Source organism: Ochotona curzoniae, unplaced genomic scaffold, assembly GCF_017591425.1.
Source record: "Ochotona curzoniae isolate NIBS_2020 unplaced genomic scaffold, NIBS_Ocur_1.0 contig_3190, whole genome shotgun sequence".
Taxonomy (NCBI): domain Eukaryota; kingdom Metazoa; phylum Chordata; class Mammalia; order Lagomorpha; family Ochotonidae; genus Ochotona; species Ochotona curzoniae.
In genome coordinates, this window is record NW_024465751.1 from 12,857,978 (window position 1) to 12,864,244 (window position 6,267).

Below are 6,267 nucleotides of genomic sequence, written 5' to 3' on the forward strand. Positions count from 1 at the left end.
GTCAAATCACTTCACTTATATTGAAGCTCTACCAGTAGCTTTCCACCATTCAGATATCTATTGTAAAGTGACAAATCCTTACCGTAACTCTCCAGATCTTGCCCAAATGTCTGGGCACCTGTGGTTTAACATTCCCACTCATTTTCCTGACTCTAGTTTCACTGACATTGCTCATTGGGCCACTCCAGTCGCTCTTTCCTCTACCTCCATCATCTGCCAAAAGTCATTTCTTCACAGAGCCCTTCTCCAAGAAACAGCCTGCACAGTCCTTAGCCACTCACTGTTCCACTGGCTTGCATTATCTGTTCCACTTCTCTTCAATTGACTTCTCAACATATTAGAAGCCTACTTTACTTATAGGTTTATTTGGTTAAGCATTCTGCTTAACCTGACTGTAAGCTTCAAAGATGTGGAGATCTTTTCTGTCCTGGAAGTAAGTAGTCCAATCTCTGTCATATAGTAGATGCTAAGTGGGTATTTTGCCTGAATGAATATTTTTGAGAGCTGGGACTAACTTTTTCTTTCTCTGGTTGTTGGTACTGCTCTCTCATTGAACACTGAATGACCTTACTTCCTTCTGTAGCATGATACTGACCTACAGATTATCCTTCAGGCAAAACATTGTCCAGGCAAATCCTTGTTTCAAGGAACTCAAGTCAGTTAGTTCCCCTGAAAACTATCTCATCTATTTCTAAAGGTTTGTTTTAGTTAAAGGAGGGGACTTTCCCAGACTATAAAGAGAGTAATTCTAAGAGTTCTTATCAATCATTCCACCCTTGGGCAAGGGCAGGGAAATTGCTTAGAGTATGGAAGAGAACAAGAAGTTTTGAACTTGAGAGATGATCACATTTCAGTCAGGGGGTTCAAAGGAGAACCATAAACGGACTTGCACTATTCTGTAGCCCTCTGTTGATGTAGCCATTTATTTGTTCAGAAGCCCTCAGGAGAGTCGCTGTTTGGATTATGTGTCACTGTTTAATTAAGAAACCATTTCTTGGGACAAAGTAGACACTAGATGGGTATCTGAGTTTCAGGAAACTCCAGCTGAACTGACTGGAGCAACTGGCAGAAAGGGTCAAAAGTTTTGTATGAGGCTCAGCGCTTCTTTTAGCAGATCAGGACAAGAACCTGTCATAGTCTGTTGAGGCTTTAGTTGCTTATGTCCCAGCTCTCTCACTCAGAAGCATCATAAATTTTGCCATAATTTAAAACGTAAAAGTTCCCTTTTCTTACATGTTATTTAGGCCCTCGATCCTGACAAATTAGCAGAGTGGGGTTCAGAGAATTATACCCCACAGTACTTACAATGACCATGTTACGCTGTTGTGAACCAAATGCATTTGCTCAACACTTCCCAATCCATGTGTTGAAATGCTAACCTGCAATGTCTTGGTATTAGGTGGAGAGGCCTTAGGATGGTGATGAACCCTTGCAAATGGGATTAGTGCCTTAAAAGAGAGAATCCACATGGGTCCCCTCCCTTTCTGCCATGAGAACATAAAAGACAAGTCAGCAGTCTATATTCCTAAAGCCTAACCATATAAAGGCACCATGATGTGGGCTCACAGCTTACAGAACCATGAGAAATCAATTCTCATTGTAGATGAGCCACTCGGCCTATGGAGTTTTGTTATAGCAAGTGGGTCTAACACCCTCCATAACTTCTTAAAGTTCTTTGAAGAAAAAATGCAATCCAGTGCATTTTGAAAATTGGATTGTTGTCCCCTCATCTATCCAGTCTCTTCATGCCCAAGCAATATCGTGGTCTCCAGGTACCAACTAGAGCTGGCTTCTTCGTTCCTTGGAATCACAGCTTGGTTCTCTCAAAAGAAGGGTTAACAACTTCCTACTCTATCTTCCCAACTATGATTCTTCCTACCTATGATTCTTGCTCTCTAACCCCTCTGCTACTTCCTCACCACCATTTAACACACTCATTTTTCAGAGGCTACAAGTCACACACAGATTGAGGGTGATTCAAAAAGTGTGTGCAAAAAATGAAATGAAAATCAAATTCATCCTAGTGAAAAAATTTTTGAAATGCATGTAGTTTTCCCTAAAGCTCATTACTAAGAACATCTTAGACATGCCTGTGTGAATTTCTGAAGAAGTCAATTTTCAAATAAGGAGACATTTTCATGAATGGCTTCCACTCCTGCTGAATAGAAACTACAACCAGTAGCTGTTGGCCATGGTCCAATACTTTGAAGCAGATCCTTATGTACCTGGTGACTAACTCCATCAAAAGTACTAGATCACAGAGCCCCAGCCATCTGTAACTTATTTTGGTAAAGCAAGTGCACATCCATTTATATACACAGTCTACAAGACATTTAAATTTGAGTAGATTTTGTCTAGAATATTAACACAGATAGAACAAATTAATGAAGGAACTGGTAAACATTTACAAATAATAATACAAAAAAAAAAAAACCCAGATGGTTATTTGTGGGGTATTTCTGATTGTTCCCATCTGCTTTTGCCCTGGAAAATCGGCTTTTAAATGACAATGAAATAACAAAGCATACATTTGTTCATCAGGTTGGTATGGATACCTATACATACTTAGGCTCAGAGATAACATTTCCTATTTTCAGGTAAGGAAGCTTATGCACAGATTTTTTTTTTAAAGATGTATTTGATTTTTATTGAAAAGTCAGATATACAGAAAGGAGGAGAGACAGAAAGAAAGATCTTCTATCTGATGATTCACTCCCCAATTGAGCGCATTGGCCAGTGCTACGCGGATCCGAAGCCAGGATCCAGGAACTTCTTCCAGGTCTCCCACATAGGTACAGAGTCCCAATGCTTTGGGCCGTCCTTGACTGCTTTCCCAGGCCACAAGCAGGGAGCTGGATGAGAAGTGGAGCTGCCGGGATTAGAACCGGCGCCCATATGGGATCCCGGCACTTTCAAGGTGAGGACTTTAGCCGTTAGGCCATGCTGCCGGGCACTGCACAGATGTTTTTAACACCTATCAGTCACTTCACACATGCCATGTCTCCTGTGTCACCATGTCATTCATTATGCTGGGTTTCAGGAATCCCCATAATGATTAAGATCGCAAGTGACCTGGCTCATGGGCTTCCTTGCCCTAGTGAAGAAACAAGGTGTATCATCTCTGGGAGCTGCCAAAATCATACACCATTTTCCTAGACTGTAAGAGTGGCTGAACTAAGGGCACGGGGATATAGGCAGAGTGATAGTGGGGAGGATCAAAAGGACGAGCCATAATAATATTTGTCTTGTGAGGGATACCTGATGAGGCATCCCCTGGGAAGTTAGCACTACACATCGCTAGCATTCAGGAAAAGAAGGCTGCATTTACAGGACACTTGGCGTAATGTCACTGATGGCCCCTGCCAAAGAGAGCTCTGTCAGAGGAAGATGAATGTAGTCTGCTGAGTTACTGTGGAAACTTCCCCTCTTGGGTTCAGACTGGAATCCCTGGGTCCATTCCAATTCAGCTTGAAGATGAACTGCAGCTCAGAGTGGCCAGGGCCTGCTGCCCATGGTAGTGGATCACTTGGAGATAGCCCGAGGGATTGGTCAGATGGGTCCAGGAATAGAACAAATGAAATGACCGAAAACTCACAGGCTCTGTCAGTTTCCTGTCAGTGAATGATTAATGGGAGACACACTGGCAGGCCCTGAGATAAACAGTCAATACACAGTCTATTTTGTGATTCTAGATAGTGGACCTCCAAACCATCACCATTCACTCTATTATTTATCGAATGGTTACAGGGAACCAGAGGCTCAGCTAGAAGCTTTAGGAAGTATGGCTCCTGCCCCTGGAAACTTAGCTTCACCTTGTTCCTCTGTAAGGGTTCTAAGAATCCTCCATTCCCATCATCATCATCACAACATTCAATGAGCACTTACTTGACTATGTACTATGTATCCAATCTAATCCTCATAAGACTATTCAAGTTAATCCTCATAATAAATTTTTATAATCCTATGAGGTAGGTATAATTTTCAGCCCTACTCTATAGATAAAGAAATCACAAATAGGCGAGGCAAAACATCAGGCCACAGAGCTGGGATGCAATGGTGCTGAGGCTCAGATCTGGGTGTCTGCAACTGTTGACCAGTTGTGTTGCTCTCCATAACAATAATCACTAAATCATCCCGTGGGCCAGGAGCTGTGCTGCATCGCTTTCAACTAGTGCAACGAGTGCTTATCATCATTTCTAGGCTACTTGGAAACATATTTGCCTGTGTTTCCTCCCATATTTCTGTATTTTTAATCTTACAGATGAGGAAATAGAGGCAAGAGAAAATGAACCTTTGCCAGGGTTAACATTGCAGGGCTCCATCCTTGCTCAGTTTATTTCCACTTGATCGATGTTTTGCAAGGTCCCTTTCGCCCACATTGGCATCACACTGCGTTTTGAGAAAACACGCCTTGAGGTAACATTTTAGACAAATACCATCCTAACAAACACAAACACACTGCTCTGAGTATTTTATTCCTGACTTTTGGGCTTACTTGAGATCCCTGGTTAGAACAAGTGTTAAAATCTCAGGCTGTAGATGTCAGCAGTGAGGTTCAGAATGTGAGGGGCTCCACTCACAGGCATACACTTGCTCATTCATCAGTTCATGCGCAAGGCAGCATATCCCTCTGTCCTTGCCCTTGAGGTTGGTTCTGTCTTCTGTAATTGATAAGGGGAAAGAACTGGCATTCTGTTCCTCCAAGTATTTTCCCCTTGTTCTATGGATCTTTAGGGGTGACACTGCCCATCTGGAGGGGCAGATGACCCCTGTAGGCAAAATATGACCCTGGTCTCCCACTTCTAGAGGTCCCCTCACTGCTGTGCCACCTTCCTCTCCCTGAACTATGGAGAAGATTTGCCCTTCTCAGGAGACACATGTCTATAGCTGACCACTTGGCCCTGGATGAGGAAGTTGAGTCTGAAGGGACTTTTTCAGCCATGTGTAAACAGAGACTTTTAGTGACAGTCTGAGAACCCCTGGAACCTGTGATCTACAAGACCTTGGAATGGGAACACACTCCAAAAGTCACCAGCTCCAGCTCCCAGCAGTCACTGGGGGAAACAGAACAGATAGTCCCGAATCCTTGACTCAAAGTACACAACTATACAGTCAACTGCTTGGGGACAGTGAAGTGAGCTGGAAGAAATAACTGCAAAATACTCTGTACACCAGTACACCAACAGTCCTTTGTTTTTTTAATTTTATTTATTTTTATTTGGTGGTAATTACACGGTTGACCAGGGTAGGAATGGATCGAGGATCAGGGAAAAGTACGTGAAATTATTGCTTCCTATTTCTCCATTTCTTCTTGTCTCTGAGGGAAGGGGCGGGGGGGGGGGGGAATAAAGCGGGAAGCCACACCCAGCCTCCCAAATGTCCCAGCACCCGTGGATGGGGAACAGCCACCCGATACACCCCAGTGTCCCACTACAGTGCATGTTTGGAGAGTTCCGATCAAGCTGTCTGGACAGATCTGCAATGCTGTGGATTTCGCAGATCCAAGGGTGATGCCGTCCTCCCAATGCCCATTGGTTGAAGTAGTCGACCTCAAGTCTCCATTCACCCAGATTTTTGCTGTCGTGGTCTGCAGGGGTAGTTCCAAATTGCTCTGTTCTGCTTTCTCTGCGATAGCACCAAACAGGCTGCCATATTCTCCATTGTGCATCAGGGTCTGCATCCACAGCTATGCCTTTTTTATTTGCGGGCAGGACAAAGGACCAGGGTCAGGTGACATGAAACCCACCAGTACTTGGCTATTCTGCAGCTTCTCTCAGGCTGACTGCTTCGGACAAGGAAAAGTGAAGGGGGAAAAGTACAGGCTGCAGAACCAATCACATGACTCAGAGGAGTTCCTTCTGCCTGGCCTGGAACCCTAATGATTTATGACCGCAAACTCCCCATCAATGCATGCAGACAAAGGCTGCGCATCCAAGGGAGGCCTTGTTATTTGGGTTCTCAGAACCCACAAAGAGGTCAGACGGCGGAACCAGGCGGAAACTCACAACTTTCCCCCAGCCAGGGCACAAGGCGTCTGGGACATACTCCAGCTGCGTCAGGATCTTGGCCCAATCCGACGCTCAGGGTGGAGGAGACACAGTCCAGCAGCTCCCCAGCGTGCGCCCAGCCCTGTTCCCCGCCGCTCGCGGCTGCCAGGAGGCCGGCCCCTGGCGGGAAGAGGCTGGGAAACCTCAGAGCCAGCCGCGCGGATACAGCGGCCGCCTTGTTTGTCCCTCAGCCCCGTGACTCCCCTCCACCCCCAGCCGC